A 16929-nucleotide genomic window follows, 5' to 3' on the forward strand; every position below is an offset into this window, starting at 1 on the left:
TCTCATACGTTGGTCTCATACGTTTCTCCTGGTGTGTCTGAAGGGGTTGTTCCCCAGACCCTCTTTTATACTTCCTCACGGGGTCTCAGATGTCAATCAGGTTGGGATGATGCAATCCCTCAACCAGCCCACTCTGGTCACCCCCTGAGGGCTTCAATGAATAGTACAGTACTCAATACACAATTCCATCTCCAAGAGACAATGGCCGTTATCAATGGTTCCGTCTTGCTGAGGCCAGGACACATTTCAACCCCTGTGTATTCTGAATGTCTCTCTCTCATTTCCTGGGTCCCAGACCCGAATTAATAGCGATCTTGCGATTCTCACAAAGGAGGGGGCTACTTTGTACCCTTCGGCCCCTCAGAGTTGTGGCACATTCGTAACAGTTCAAAAGATCCAGTGACAGGTCAGTCAGGTGTTTCTGTTTATGTTCCAAAGTTTCAGGAGACCATTATTTTCAGACAAAGTATCACTGTTCACGTCTGTGATGGTCACTATAATTTTAGCCCTGGAGAGCGTCGAAGAAGTACACCCTGATTATGTACTTCTGTGCTTTGATTTGTTCTCAGTTTAGTCATCTATTAAATCAGGTCTTTCAAATTGAAGGCCAGAGTTTCTTCTGGTGCTTGGACCACATCTGTCGAGGCTGCAGAGTCCAGGCTTGTGAATGCACTTCTTATGGGTCCTTGCCCTTGTTAGACAATAGACAATAGGTGCAGAAGTAGTCCATTCGGCCCCTCGAGTCTGCACCGTCATTCTGAGATCATGGCTGATCATTCACTACCAATACCCAGTCCCTGCCTTGTCCCCATATCCCTTGATTCCCCTATCCATCAGATATCTATCTAGCTCCTTCTTGAAAGCATCCAGAGAATTGGCCTCCACCGTCTTCCGAGGCAGTGCATTCCACACCTCCACAACTCTCTGGGAGAAGAAGTTCTTCCTCAACTCTGTTTTAAATAACTAACCTCTTATTCTCAATCCAATGTTGGGGCTGAAGGAAAACGACGTGACAGACATTCTAGCCAAGCAATCAGTTAAATTAAGGATATAAATGTAGTGGTGACTTTGCATAAGGGGAGGTGAAAGCAAAATTTAAAAGTATTCAGTCACTGTGGCTGCAAATTTGGGTTAAGGGGAAGAAAGGATGGCAAAAAATTCAGACGATATTGGGAACTCAAGTGAGTGGTGGGTAGAAAAGGAGGGAAGAAGTTATAGTTAAATATTTACATATTGGACATAATAGGTTGAATAGTTCTTTAACCAGAATTAATAACGCATGATATTGGCATTTGTAAGAAACAGTGCAGCATACATTGTTTGAGCACAGTAACAATGAAATGCAAAGGAAACATCTAATTGCTAAACTGAGAGTTTTGGGACAGACATAGTTTCACATGGAAGGTGAAAAACATCAGACTTCCTGAAAAACATTAGATGTCTTGACATTATTTGTATTTTTGGAGGAGGAATTTAGTGTGTATATTTCCTATCTCTTTGCTCCACACTCCAACCCAGTAGGTGGCAGTATTGCACCTTGTATCGGTCTGCCGACCGCCACTATTCATCAGAAGGAGAACTTACTGTGGCTTGTAATCTTTGCACGATTTTGTATATTGTTGAGGCAGTACAAAGTTTAAAACGAGTTTGGGGCCTTGCTGAACTTTTCGGAGGCAGCAAACATAAGATCTTTTAAGCACCCTAGAATCCCACGTGTTAAACAAAGAGAATTCCACTGCATTAGTACCACTCTGCCCCTCCTCAAGGTTAAATTTTAGCCTGTGCCTGTTCTTACCTAAGCCAGTCAAGCTAATGTCTGGCCACTCGAACACCAGTGGCCACTCTGATTACACCTCACTTCTTTATATTGGCTCCCGCCGAGATCATTATGACTGCAGTTCTGAAAGGCCATTTCCAAAGTCAGCATGGTTTCCTTAAGCAGGACTGGTGCCTAACTAAACAGTTGGGGTTCTTAGGAGAAATAACAGACAGGATAGACAAAGGCAATGTTTAGGGGGTATGTTCGTGCCAGGGTAAATACTGAAGAGGGACACGCGCAGTCCACAGCGGCCTTGGAGGAGTTTTGAGACCGTTGGGCTCCGCGGGGTGTAAATGCCATCGTGGATGGGGATGGCAACATTCTGGTGTAATGTCTATTGTCTATTTGTAGTGCAGTAATTGTGTTTGCCATTGTTTTGTATATATTGTATAGCACCGACATTTGTAATAAAGGATTTTGTAATAATAATAAAAAAAAGGAAAGCTAGTGGAGGTCGCTGACTTGGATTTTTAGCTGAGTACCTCAGAGATCGTGGAGAAACTGTTCCTGCGGAGACCAGGGTGGGATCAATCTCCTCCCTCGCTTCCTATAATAACCTGGGGTACATCTCGTCCACCTTGTTTCTTTTTACTGGCCCCCGCTGAGTACCTCAGAGATCATTATGACTGCAGCCTACCAGAAAGTTGGAGGTCGCTGACTTGGATTTTTAGCTGGCCTTTGCCTGGCAGGAGGCAAAGAGTTGTGAATAAAGTGAGCTTATTCTCTTTGGCTGCTGGTGACTATTGGTCTTCTGCAGCTGTCAGAATTAAAACAGCCTCATTTTGCATGATGTATCAGTGAGTCGTCTGAAGGAATTGATGGCTTTGTGGCCAAGCTTGCATATGATACAAAGACAGGTGGAGGGACAAGGAGTGTTTGGGATGCAGGGAGTCTGTAGAAGGACTTGGAGAGATGAGGAGAATTGGTAAAGTGTTGGCAGATGTAATATAGTGCGGGGAAGTGAATGGTCTTGCGCTTTGGTCGAAGGAATAAAGGCGCACACTAATTTCTAAACGGGGAGAAAAATTCAGAACTGAGAGGAGAAAAGGGACATAGGAGTCCTTGTTCAGCATTCCCTAAAGTTCAATGTTAGCATTCATTTCAAGAGGACTAGAATACAAGAGCAGGGATGTGATGCTGAGGCTTTATATGGCACTGGTCAGAGCAGTTTTGGGCCCTTTCTCAAAGAGAAGATGTGCCGGCATTGGAAAAGGTCCAGAGGGTGTTCCGGTGACATCATCGTCGAGCAGGCAGCTTGATTCAATAGATCCACTGGAAAAACGCATATTTTGCCCCATTAACCCATCAAATATAGGGTTTTTTGAAAGTATTTGAACTGAGAAGAGAGGCAAGAATGGGGAAAAGGAATGGAAATTAAAAAAGCATCACTGCGGAGCCTGTGGACGAGACGGGTGCAGTGAGCAGCTCTCCTACCCAACCGCGTGCTAGCGAGGCGGTCGATGAGCCTCGTTCAGGCAAAGCGGCAAATATGATCGAAATTCTGAAAGAGATACGAGAGTTCCAGAAAGATATAAAACAGCAGCTACATGATATTAAGTCAGAATTCGCCAACGTCAATCAAAAAATAGCGGTGGCAGAGACTCGAATTAAGAAGGTGGAAGATCGCGTGCAAAACGTGGAACGGATACTAAGTAAGATGATAAAAATATTAAATCAGCAAGAAGGTAAACTGCTTGACCTGGAGGGAAGATCACGGCAGAAAAATATCAGAATATACAATGTTCCCGAAGGAGCGGAGGGTTTGTCTATGATGGAGTTTGTAGGAAAGTTGCTGCGGGACACGCAGAAGCTTCCCTTGACTATGGAGCTGGAAATTGAGAGGGCGCATCGTGCGATTGTCCTGAGGCCTACCTGAGGCAGAGCAGATAAGCCACGCTCAATAGTAATTCCTTCGATACAATACCAAGGCAGAGATTCTATGAAGGGCCTGGGATAAGAACACTGGTTTTTAGATGATAAATTAATATATTTTGATCAAGATTACACCCCCCCCCCCCCCCACGGTCCTGCAGAAAAGTAAAGAATACTCTGAAGTAAATCGAATACTAAAGAAAGAAGGGATTAGATTTCAAACTCCATGCCCTGCTAAACTGCGAGTGTTTTATCAAGATGGGATCCAACTGTATCAGACAGTGGAAGAGGAGACTACACACATGAAGGCCAGAGGGTTGCCCGTCAGCATGATCAAACTGAGGGAAAGCCTGGCTGAGGAATTATCCCGCTCCTCTTGGGAAATAATGCGAGAATCGAGAAAGCAGGAGATGGGAGGAGGGCGAGAGAAGTATATCAGGAAGAGACTGGGAGTTTTCCAAAGACAGTCCTCACCCCCTCCAAAAGAGCCATCAGGTTTGGCTAACTTTAAAAATGTTGAGAAGCTAAACGGAAGCAAAAGTACACGGTGATATACCTATCTCGAGAAATACTTATTATAATGTGGATTTTATATTACTTAGTTGTTATTCTTTATTCGCTCACTTACTCCTTTTTCCCCACCAAAATGAGAATATATATATGTGTGTGTGTGTGTATATAGGAGTACACAGGGAAATCTTTTCTGTGTAATGGATTTGTTCACTGACTCTTATGAATGCTGCACTGGGGGCCCTCAACTCACAGGTAGGAGGGGTTATCCCCCACAGCTAGACACTTCCTCTAGCACAACCCAGGGTCATCTACACGAGACCTCAGCCTTGGAATCACACGTTCATTGCCATTTTTGTTATTATTTGCGTTTCTTAGTTCTTATTTGTTCAGGGAGTAGATCAATTAAGTTCTATTCTGCTAAGTTCAATGATACATTGACAGATAAATACAGATGGCTAAGGACAATGTAAAATTAATTTTCTTTTAATGTCAATGGGCTATTAAATCCAATCAAATGTAATAGAATTTTATCCAAGATAAAAAAAAGAACAAGCCCATGTAATATATTTACAGGAAACTCACTTAAGTGATAATGAGCATAGAAAACTAAAGAGAATGGGCTTCACTAATTTGTTTTTCTCCTCATATAAATCAGGACATAGGAGAGGAGTTGCTATTCTTATCTCAAGTAAACTAAATTTTGAAAAACTATTCGAAATGGGAGATAAGGAGGGCAGAAATATTCTGGTAAGGGGGAATATAGATGGAAATTCAGTAACTCTATTGAATATATACGCACCCCCAGGAAGTGATATTGGTTTCTTTCAGAAAATTACTGATATTATGGTAATGGAAACAGAAGGTCTCCTGATATGTGGTGGAGACTTAAATTTACAATTACAACCAAATTTAGACTCTTTCAATAGAAAAACCTATGAAACAAAATCCTTACATAAGAAAGTTAATACACTTTTTGAGGATGTTGGTTTAATTGATATATGGAGGGACCTTTTCCCTGACAGAAGGGATTACACTCATTATTCTGCTCCCCATTCTGTATATACAAGAATAGACTATTTCATAACATTTGGAAAAGACAAAGACAAAATAAACACCTGTGGAATTGGGACAATAGATGTAAGTGACCATGCACTTATATATTTATCTGTTGATTTTGACCTACAACCAAAGAATACTATTTGGAAACTAAATTCAAGTCTACTCAATAATCCGTACTTTAAGGAACAAATAAAAAAATAAATTAGTCTCTACTTAGAATTCAATGATAATGGAGAGGTTTCACCTCCCATTTTATGGGATACTCTGAAGGTGGTCTAAAGAGGGAAAATTATAGCGATATCTTCATATAAGAAAAAAATAAGGAATACCTGCAAAACATTAGAGGAATTACAAAATAGGCTGAAGGGACTGGAGAAAAAACACAAATTGAATTTGGCACAGGATACATTAGAGGAAATTTTAAAAATTAGGAATGAAATTAATAGTTTGGCTATGCAAGAAATCCAAAAAAATTTAATGTTTCTGAAACAGATACATTATGAAAGTGGATCTAAGTCTGAAAATACTGGTGTGGAAACTGAATAAAAAAGATAGCAGAAAATACAATTCATAGAATTAGGGACCCAAGAACAAAAATGATAAAAATTAAGCTAAGTGAAATTTAAGAAGCTTTTGAAGTGTTTTACAAAACTCTATATTCCAACGTTCCAGGGGGAAGCATAACCCAAATTGACACCTTTTTGAATTCTCTAGAGTTACCCACTTTAAGCGAAGAACAAAATAGAACGATGACTGCTGACATAACTGAAGTTGAATTAAAAGCTGCAATTAGTTGGCTTAAATTAAGCAAGTCACCAGGATCAGAAGGGTATATGACAGAGGGGTACAGAGAATTTAAAAATGAGTTAATTTCTGTTTTACTCCCCACACTGAACTGGGCTCTAAAAAAGGCACAAATGACACCCAGTTGGAAGGAAGCGATAATCTCAGCTGTACTGAAAGAAGGCAGGGATAAAATGGAATGCGGGTCATTTAGACCAATATCCATTCTTAATGTTGATTATGGATTATTTACCTCCATCATGGCCAGACGATTAGAGGAGTTTCTACCCATACTGATATGTAACAATCAGACAGGTTTTATACAACAACACCAAACTCAAGACAATCTACGAAGGACACTTCACATTATGGATCATATACAAAAAAATAAAATCGAAGCAATAGTGATAAGCGTGGACGCTGAAAAGGCATTTGATTTGGTTAATTGGAATTTCCTTTACAGAGTTTTACATATATTTGGCTTCCAAGACACAATTATTAAAACTATACAGACACTATATGACAACCCTACTGCTAGGATTAAAATCAATGGATGTTTATCAAATAGTCTTACCCTGGAAAGGGGCATGAGACAGGGCTGTGCATGGTCACTGCTACTCTTCACGTTATATCTGGAACCATTAGCTCGATACATCAGACAAAATGAAGATATCAGGGGAATTACTATTAAAGGGACAGAGCATAAATTGGCTTGTTATGCGGATGACATTTTGATCTATCTAGGGCAACCAACGTACTCTTTACCTAAATTGTTGCAATCCTTTGAACAATATGGTCAATTATCAGGATACAAGATCAACATAGATAAAACCCAATTACTTTCATATTATTATAGCCCACCAAGAGAAATTGAAAGTAGATATCCCTGGGCATGGCACACAGAGTCTTTCAAATATTTGGGCATCATTATGCCAAAAGATTTGGCAAAATTATCAGAATGTAATTATCAGCCTTTATATAAAAAAATTAGGGAAGATGGAACCTGATTCCTTTTTTCAGTCTCAGTTCAAGGATTGAGTCTATTAAAATGAATATACTGCCCAGACTGTTATATTTCTTTCAGACCCTACCAATAGAGATTAATCAAAATCAATTCAATGAATGGAACAAGATGCTATCAAGGTATATTTGGCAGGGTAAAAGGCCTAGAGTTCATCTCAAAACTTTGCAATTAGCAAAGGAAAAGGGGGGGATGGGGCCTACCTTCTCTTAGAGATCATTATTTTGCAGCACAGTTGAGAGCTGTGATATGTTGGTGCAACCCTTCATATGACGCTCAATGGAAAAACATTGAGGAGCGGGTACTTCCCATCCCCTTACAAGCAATTTTGGCTGATTACAACCTGCAAAGGTACATAAATACTATTGATAACACATGGGTGAAATCGACTCTTAAAATATGGAAAACTACTATAAAAGAATGTAATCTAGAGGGAGATATTGCAATTCTTAAATGGTGTGCATATGACTTGGATTTTACACCAAATAAACTGGATGCTAGATTTAAGGACTGGACAGCTAAAGGAATAACAGTTCTTTGCAACATAATGAAAGAAGGAACACTGTTCAGTTTTGAAATGCTTAAAGAGAAATACTTATTTAAAAAACAAGATTTTTAACGCTATTTTCAGATGCAACAGGATGTTAATAGGATGCTTAAAAATGTAACCAAGGCAAGTACATGCTTGATAGAGCTATTTAGAAAAGCATATAATTCAGATAATGGTAGTAGAATCATTTCAAGCATGTATAAGAGTTTGTCAAATCTTAAAACACATTTGACTTCATACATTAAAACAAAATGGGAGAAGGAAGGAGGGATAATTATATCTGAGGAAGAATGGAAAACCATATGGAAATATCAATGGAAGTGAACCAGTCACACAGAAATGGAGGGAGGTCAGTTGGAAAAACTTGATAAGATATTTTATTACACCCTCTCAAAAATCCCATTATGATAGTAACCTCACTGTTTGCTGGAGAAATTGTGGACATCAAAATGTAAATCATTATCATATTTTTTGGGACTGCCCTGTTATCAAAGACTATTGGAGGGGGATACACAATGCCCTACAAGACATCTCTAAATGTGAGAATACGTACACAACGCTGGAAGAACTCAGCAGATCAGGCAGCATCTGTGAGAAAAGAGTAGCCAACGTTTCGGGCCGAGACCCTTCATCAGGAATGGATGCTGCCTGATCAGCTGAGTTCTTCCAGCGTTGTGTATGTATTCTTTGATCCACAGCATCTGCAGTTGTATTTTTTGTGTTTTGATCTCTAAATGTGAAATACCTTTAGAGAGTAAGACCATATATTTTGGATATATACCTCAAGAATGGTTGAAAAGCGATAAATATTTAATGAATATACTGTTGGTGGCTGGTAAAAAGACTCGTACTAGGAAATGGTTATCACAGGAGAGCCCAACTTTAAATACATGGATGGAAATTACAATGGACATTTACAAATAGAGCGCTATTGGTAAGCCTAGTAATTTCTAAGGTAGGGACATGGTCGGCACAGTTTTGTGGGCTGAAAGGCCTGTATTGTGCTGTGGGTTTTCTATGTTTCTATGTTTCTAAAATAGAGAAGATAACAGCATCTGTTAATCATAAGCTGGAACAATTTGATTCATACTGGGAAAGATGGTTTAACTACATAATGCCTCATAGGCCTGATTTTATTCTCACAAATCAATGAATCTGTTGTAAAAAAAAGATCACTCCCAACTTGTACATAGTTCTTTCCGTTTGCTTGTTTTTTCTTTCCACTCTTTTCTATAAGTGTATACCTCAGATAAATACTATGTGGAGATTTGTGACATATATGATTATACGATATATATGTATAACGTCTGAAATACATCTTACGGAGATGTTTGTTTGATGATGAACTTCAATAAAAAAAATGACAAAAAAAATGAAAAGGTTGAGAGGAGCATCAAGAGAATTGTTGCAGGAATGAAAGGGTTAATGTTTGATGTCTCTGGACCTGTATTCAAGGGAATTCAGAAGAATGTGGTGGGTGGGGGGGGGGAGTTTCTCACTGAAACCTGTTGAATATTGCAAGACCTAGACAGCGTGGATGTGGAGAGTGGTTGACTCTGGGACCAGAGGGCACGGATTCAGAATAGAGGGACATCCATTTAGGATAGAGATGAAGAGGAGCTTCTTTAGCCAGAGGTTAATTAATCTGTGGAATTAATTTGCATGGATGGCTGTGGAGTCCCGGTCATTGTGTATATTTGAAGTTGAGGTTGATGGGTACTTGATTAGTCAAAGATTATGGGGAGAAGTTGGAAAATGGGTTTGAGAGGGATAGTAAATCAGTCAGGATGGAATGATGGACTCGATTTAACAAGTGGACTAATTCTGCTCCTGTGTCCCATGATCTAAACAAACATTCCTGAGATTGGATACACACTATCCCATCACACACAGTGTGAATCTCCCGCCACACATCCCAGAGTCAAGCTCCCTGTGTTTCTGTCCCACTGTAGAGACCATGAGATCCTCAAGGAAGAGCAGCTCATGAAGGCATTGGATCGTTTCATTCTATGATGCCATCAAGCGAGCTCTGTACCATTGTCACTGTTTCTCCGTGAGTTCTCCACCAAGAATAAATCTTGTGGGAAATGTGTGAGGAAGAAATTGACCCACTGCATTTGTATACAGTATCCTTCCTTTTTCTTTCTTTTTCAATCTTTTTATTATTGTTATTAATATCAACAAAATAAAATTGATACATAGATAATGGGATTACAAACATACACATTTCAACTGAACATGAAAGAATACATAAGCAATGGTTACAGTATAAATGAGTATTCCCGAATCATGGATGATACAATAACAAACAATCAAGGCAAACCTAGGTATATCATAGTATATATTAAAAAAAACAGAAAAAAGAAAAAGAAAAAAAAATTATGCAAAAAAACTAATCTAATAATCTAATAACTAATAAAGAAAAAAAAAACAAAAAAGAAAAAAGAGAAAAAGAAAAAATGGTAAAAAAGAGCTGTTTATAATATCTCACAAAAATACAAAATCATCAGTGTTGTCAACTCCGATCCTCTCAACATATATAAAATCAAAACTGGAAAAACAAATAGGCTTGGAACAGGGTCATATTACATCATATGAAAATATTGAATAAATGGTCTCCATATCTTTTCAAATTTAATAGAAGTATCAAATACACCACTTCTAATTGTTTCTAAATTTAGACATAACATCGTTTGAGAAAACCAGTGAAATACGGTAGGAGGATTAATTTCTTTCCAATTCAACAAAATAGATCTTCTAGCCATCAGAGTGAGAAATGCAATCATTCGACAGGCGGACGAAGATAAATGAAGTGAGTCCATCATTGGTAAACCAAAAACTGCAGTAATAGGATGTGGTTGTAAATCAATGTTCAATACCGCAAAAATAATATCAAAAATATCTTTCCAATATTTTTTCAAAAGCGGCCACGATCAGAACATATGAGTTAAAGACGCTATCTCAGAATGACATCTGTCACAAATAGGATTTATATAGGAATAATAATGAGCCGATTTATCCTTGGACATATGAGCCCTGTGCACAACTTTAAACTGTATTAATGAATGTTTAGCACATATAGATGATGTATTAACTAATTGAAGAATTTTATCCCAATTCTCAATAGGGATAGTAAGGTTAAGTTCTCTTTCCCAATCATTTTAATCTTATAGAAGGGCTCTGAACGTACCTTCATAATTATATTGTAAAGTTTTGATATTAGCCCTTTCTGAGAAGGATTTAGTTCAAACAAATCCTCCAAAATACCTGAAGACACAAAATTTGGAAAAGTAGTAAGTACAGTATTTAAGAAATTCCTAATCTGTAAATATCTAAAAAAATGAAATCTAGGCAAATTATATTTATTAGATAATTGCTCAAAAGACATAAAACAATTATCCAAAAATAAATCGGAAAATCGTAGTAATCCTTTAGTCTTCCAAGCTGAATAAGCGTGGTCTATAATAGAAGGATAAAAAAAGCAATTGGATACAATAGGAATATTTAAAACAAACTGAGTCAACCCAAAACATTTCCGAAATTGAAACCATATACGTAAAGTATGTTTAACTATCGGGTTGTCAATTTGTTTCGGCAATTTAGAAAGAGCAAAGGGAAGAGAAGTCCCTAAAATAGAACCCAGTGCAAATCCTGGTACCGATTTAATTTCCAGGTTCACCCAATGAGGGCTAAAAGATCCATCCCAATCTTTCAACCAACATATCAAATATCGGATATTAACTGCCCAATAATAAAATCTAAAATTAGGCAATGCTAATCCACCTTCCTTCCTTGCCTTCTGTAAACAAATTTTACCTAACCTGGGATTTTTATTCCGGCATATATATGAGGAAATTTTTGAATCAACATTAGCAAAAAAAGATTTCGGAATAAAATTAGGTACCACTTGAACTATATATAAAAACTTGGGTAAAATAATCATCTTAATAGCATTAATCCGACCTATCAGAGATAAAGATAGTGGTGACCACTTAGTAAACAAACATTTAATCTGATCGATTAAGGGTAAAAAATTAACCTTAAATAAGTCTTTATAGTTTTTTGTGATTTTAATCCCTAAATAAATAAAAGAGTCATTAACTAATTTAAAAGGTAAATTTCCATCAATTGGAACCTGTCTATTTAAAGGAAACAATTCACTCTTATTAAGATTTAATTTATACCCGGAAAAATCACTAAATTGAGCCAACAATGATATAACTGCAGGAATGGATTTCTCAGGATCAGAAATAAATAATAATAAATCATCTGCATATAATGATAACTTATGTATATCTGTCCCATGATTAATGCCAAAAATATCCTGTGATTCTCTGATGGCAATTGCCAAAGGTTCTAAAGCAATATCAAATAATAATGGACTAAGAGGACATCCTTGTCTGGTACCCCGAAATAAACGAAAAAAGGGAGATCTTTGATTGTTAGTAAGACTGGAGTATGATATATTAGTTTAATCCAAGAAATGAATGTCGGACTAAAATTAAACTTCTCCAACACATTAAATAAGTAAGGCCATTCAACTCTATCAAATGCTTTCTCCGCATCTAATGAAATCACGCATTCTGAAGTGCAATGTGAGGGAGTATAAACAATATTCAGTAATCTCCTAACATTGAAAAAAGAATAGCGATTTTTAATAGAACCAGTTTGATCTTCTGAAATAATTTTGGGTAATACCTTCTCTAACCTGGATGCCAGTAATTTGGAAAAAATCTTGGAGTCTACATTCAATAAAGATATTGGTCTATAGGATGCACAGTCAGTAGGGTCTTTATCTTTCTTCAATATTAAAGAAATGGAAGCTCTATAAAAAGATTGTGGCAGATTACCCAATCTAATTGCTTCTTCAAAAACCCTGCATAACCAAGGAGAAAGAGTAGCGGAAAAACATTTAAAAAAATTCTACTCTATACCCATCTGGACCTGGTGCTTTCCCAGAATTCATAGAGGAAAAGCCCCTTTAATTTCTGCATACGTAATAGGAGTATCTAATATTGAAAGATCATCTGATGATAATTTTGGAAAATTCAATTTCCCAAGAAAATCACGCATGGTATTACGATCATGAGGGAATTCGGAATGATACAGGGAGGTATAAAAATCTTGAAATGATTTGTTTATCTCATCATGGTTAACTGTCAGATCCCCATTCTGCTGACGGATCTTAGTAATTTGACGTTTATCCAAAGCATTCTTCAATTGACTAGCTAACAGTTTACCCAATTTATCACTATGTATATAAAAATCAGATCTGGTTTTCATTAATTGATTTTCAATCGAAGATGTAAGTAATAAACTATGTTCCGTTTGAAGTTCAACCCTTTGTTTGTAAAGCTCCTTACTGGGAGCAATCGAATATTTCTTGTCAATCTCTTTAATTTTATCAACCAATAGAAGAGTTTCCTTCTTGATGCATTTTCTCAGACCAACAGAGTAGGAGATAATCTGTCCACGTATGTATGCTTTAAAAGTGTCCCAAAGTGTTCCACAAGAGATATCATCCATGGAATTAGTTGAAAAGAAGAAATCGATCTGTTCCTTCATAAATTTAATAAAATCTGTATCTTGCAGTAAGGTAGAATCAAATCGCCATTGTCTAGCACTAGAAGCTATGTCCGTAAATTTAATAGAAAGTTTTAATGGAGCATGGTCAGAGATGGCTATAATATCATAATTACAACCAATTACCAATGGAATAAGACAAGAGTCAATAAAAAAATAATCAATTCTCGAGTAGGAATGATAAACATGTGAGAAAAATGAAAACTCTTTGTCCTTAGAATGCCGAAATCTCCAAATATCAAAAATTCCATTATCAGTCAAAAAAGAATTGATACAAGTGGCCGACTTATTAGGTAAAGTCTGAGTAGATATAGATTTGTCCATCAAAGGATTTAAACAACAATTAAAGTCACCACCTATTATTAACTTATATTCATTTAGATTAGGTAGAGAAGTAAATAAGGACTTAAAAAAAATCGGGACAATCCACATTTGGAGCATAAACATTAACCATAGCAACCTTTTTGTTAAAAAGTAAGCCAGTAATTAACAAAAATCTACCATTCGAATCCGAAAAGATATCATGTTGGACAAATGCAATAGAGGAGTCAATAAAAATTGAAACTCCCGTTACTTTAGCATTCGAATTCGAATGGTACTGTTAATCCCTCCAAAACCTAAAAAAGCGATAATTATCCTCTTTCCTCACATGAGTTTCTTGTACAAAAATAATCTGAGCATTAAGTCTTTGGAATACTTTGAAAATCTTTTTCCGTTTAATCGGATGGTTTAAACCATTAGTATTCCAAGAGACAAAATTACTGGTCTGAGCCATATTTCTGAAATCAACCCTTTGGTCTATAAAGGGTTAACTAAATTATGAACTCATGCACCCGAAAGAGGAACAAAAATAAGGGGCGGACCCGGAAGTGACGACATCGCGGACATTTTAGTAGTTTAAAATCAGCCCAAATGAAGAAACTAAAAAAAACTGATGAAAGAAACATAAGATTTAGAAAAAGACCTCCCACCCCCCACCCAAGAGGGAAAAAAGACCACCCCAGCCAGGAAAAGGCTGGGAAAGAGAAAAGATGAAACTAAATCTACCCCCATATCAGCAGAAGACAACTCCGTATATAAAGGATAATAAAGATCCACCCAAACTCTAAAGAAATAATAATCACTATACAAAAACCAAACTTCTTAATATAATTGGTAGTAAAAAGAAACAAAAAGAGTATAATCACTAGTAACTTATAAATCGGGTAAAAACCCAAACCAAAATAAAAATTTAAACTATGATAAGAGATGCATTATAGGAAGAAGACGAGAGAAAATTAAATGGCGAAATCAAAAAAAAGCCAAAAATATTTTAGAGAAGAAACCGCCATTTTAGTAAAAAAAAATTCACCTTCGAAGGATTAATAATAATGACCAAAGATAAAGTACAGTGATTGAAGTAAGTAAAATAAAAAGATTAGCATGTCGAGAAAAAAAAACTTTAACTAGAGTATAAAATATAGAGTAAACCTACACCAATAGCCAGAAACAAAATCTGGTTTTGGAAATAAAAACCATCTTGCACGATCAAAATCGCACATTTATTTGAAATGAGTCTGTAGCAGTAGGGAAGTTCTCATTCAAAAAGCTTCTCGCTTCAGATGTAGAAAGAAAAACACTGCGTGATGCATTTGGGGGCGATATTCTGAGCTTCGCTGGGTATAAGAGCGCAGGTTTTAGATTTTTCTCATAACATTCAGACATCAGAGGTTTAAAAAGAAGCCTTGCCTTCATTACTTCTGGACTAAAATCTTCTACTAAACGAAAATTGTGATCTTGAAATTTGACCATCCCTACACGCCGAGCCACACGAATAAGTTGCTCTTTAACATTCACATAGCGAAATCGGACAATTACAACCGGTGGTATAGCTGAAGCACTTGGTGATCGACGCATAATTCTGTGAGCGCGATCACGTAACAGAGGACTGTCTGGGAATACAGAAGGGAACGCATCCTTTAAAAGTTGAGCAAAGTACTTCGAGGGGTCCCCTTGTTCAATACCTTCTGGGAGACCAAGTATGCGTAAGTTCTGTCTTCTGGACCGATACTCAAAGTCGACACTCTTGGCTTTAAGTGTTTCCACCTGTTTAATCATCAAAAGTAAGTTCTGCTCCAGTTTTTCAATGATCAAATCTCGCTTCCGAGCGTCTTCTTGCAGAGTTGCGATTAGAACTTGCTGCTGGTTTACTACTGAAGCCGTCTTATCCATATAATCTCGAAAAGCCTTTATACCTTGTTTAAAAATTTGTCGTTGTTCTTCAAATTTTTGATTTAAAACTTCCAATAACGTTTCATAAGTCAATTCAGTGCGCTTAGGATCAGTCGTCTTCTTCTTCCCGTTCCCATTAGGATCCTTCCCGAGTTCTCGCCCTTTAGATCTAAGACCCATTTCTGTATTCCTTTCTTCAAAAATTCACAATAAACTCTTAAAGATAAGTCCAAAAAAGTAACAAGAATCTTTTGGTGCAGGTAAAAATGAATTAAATAAGGGTGATCATAGATTAAAAAAAGTAAAGGTTACGGAACGAATCTGGTCACTCCATGAGCGTCTCCGGCTGACCTGACAGTATCCTTCCAATTTCTTTCCTTAATCTTCCCTTGTGAACCTTGGGATAAAATCAGATCTCCAAACCTCTGCTGCGCACAACACCGTGCATGGTTCTGGTGCCCGTTTCTCTAGGCCAGACAGGGTCAGGAGCACAGTGCTGCACAGCACAATTATGTATGAAATTTCTGATATTTTTTCCGGAGCAGTCCCAGTCCAGCTGCAGCTGTGACAGTGGGAAGCAGGAGGGAGGGGAATTGTATAGGGTGACAAACCAGAGAAGCTTTTATTCCCTGTTGGAAAACTCTGATCTTCCTTATACCAACAATGCCTGGGAGGAACTTGTGTACACCTGCAATATAACCGGTAATGACTGCCAAACATAGATTACATCGAGAAAGAGCTGGGTCACAGTTTTTGTTGCCCTGACCCTGGGTACACAGTTCCTGCCTCTTCCTCACTCGCTCACACTGGGAGCACGGTGCATGGTTCCTGCCACCCTATCCCTGGGTCTCTGACACTGGGTACAATGAACACAGTTCCTGCCACCCTATCCCTGGGTCACTGAACACATTTCCTGCCACCCTATCCCTGGGTCACTGACACTGGGTACAATGAACACAGTTCCTGCCACCCTATCCCTGGGTCACTGAACACAGTTCTTGCCACCCTATCCCTGGGTCACTGACACTGGGTACACTGAACACAGTTCCTGCCACCCTATCCCTGGGACACTGACACTGGGTACAATGAACACAGTTCCTGCCACCCTATCCCTGGGTCACTGAACACAGTTCTTGCCACCCTATCCCTGGGTCACTGAACACAGTTCCTGCCACCCTATCCCCGGGTCACTGAACACAGTTCCTGCCACCCTATTCCTGGGTCACTGAACACAGTTCCTGCCACCCTATCCCTGGGTCATTGACACTGGGTACAATGAACACAGTTCCTGCCACCCTATCCCCGGGTCACTGAACACAGTTCCTGCCACCCTATCCCTGGGTCATTGACACTGGGTACAATAAACACAGTTCCTGCCACCCTATCCCTGGGTCACTGAACACAGTTCCTGCCACCCTATCCCTGGGTCACTGACACTGGGTACATTGAACACAGCTCCTGCCACCCTATCTCTGGGTCACTGACACTGGGTACAATGAACACAGTTCCTGCCACCCT

Source organism: Hypanus sabinus (assembly GCF_030144855.1).
Source record: "Hypanus sabinus isolate sHypSab1 chromosome 1 unlocalized genomic scaffold, sHypSab1.hap1 SUPER_1_unloc_4, whole genome shotgun sequence".
Lineage (NCBI taxonomy): Eukaryota > Metazoa > Chordata > Chondrichthyes > Myliobatiformes > Dasyatidae > Hypanus > Hypanus sabinus.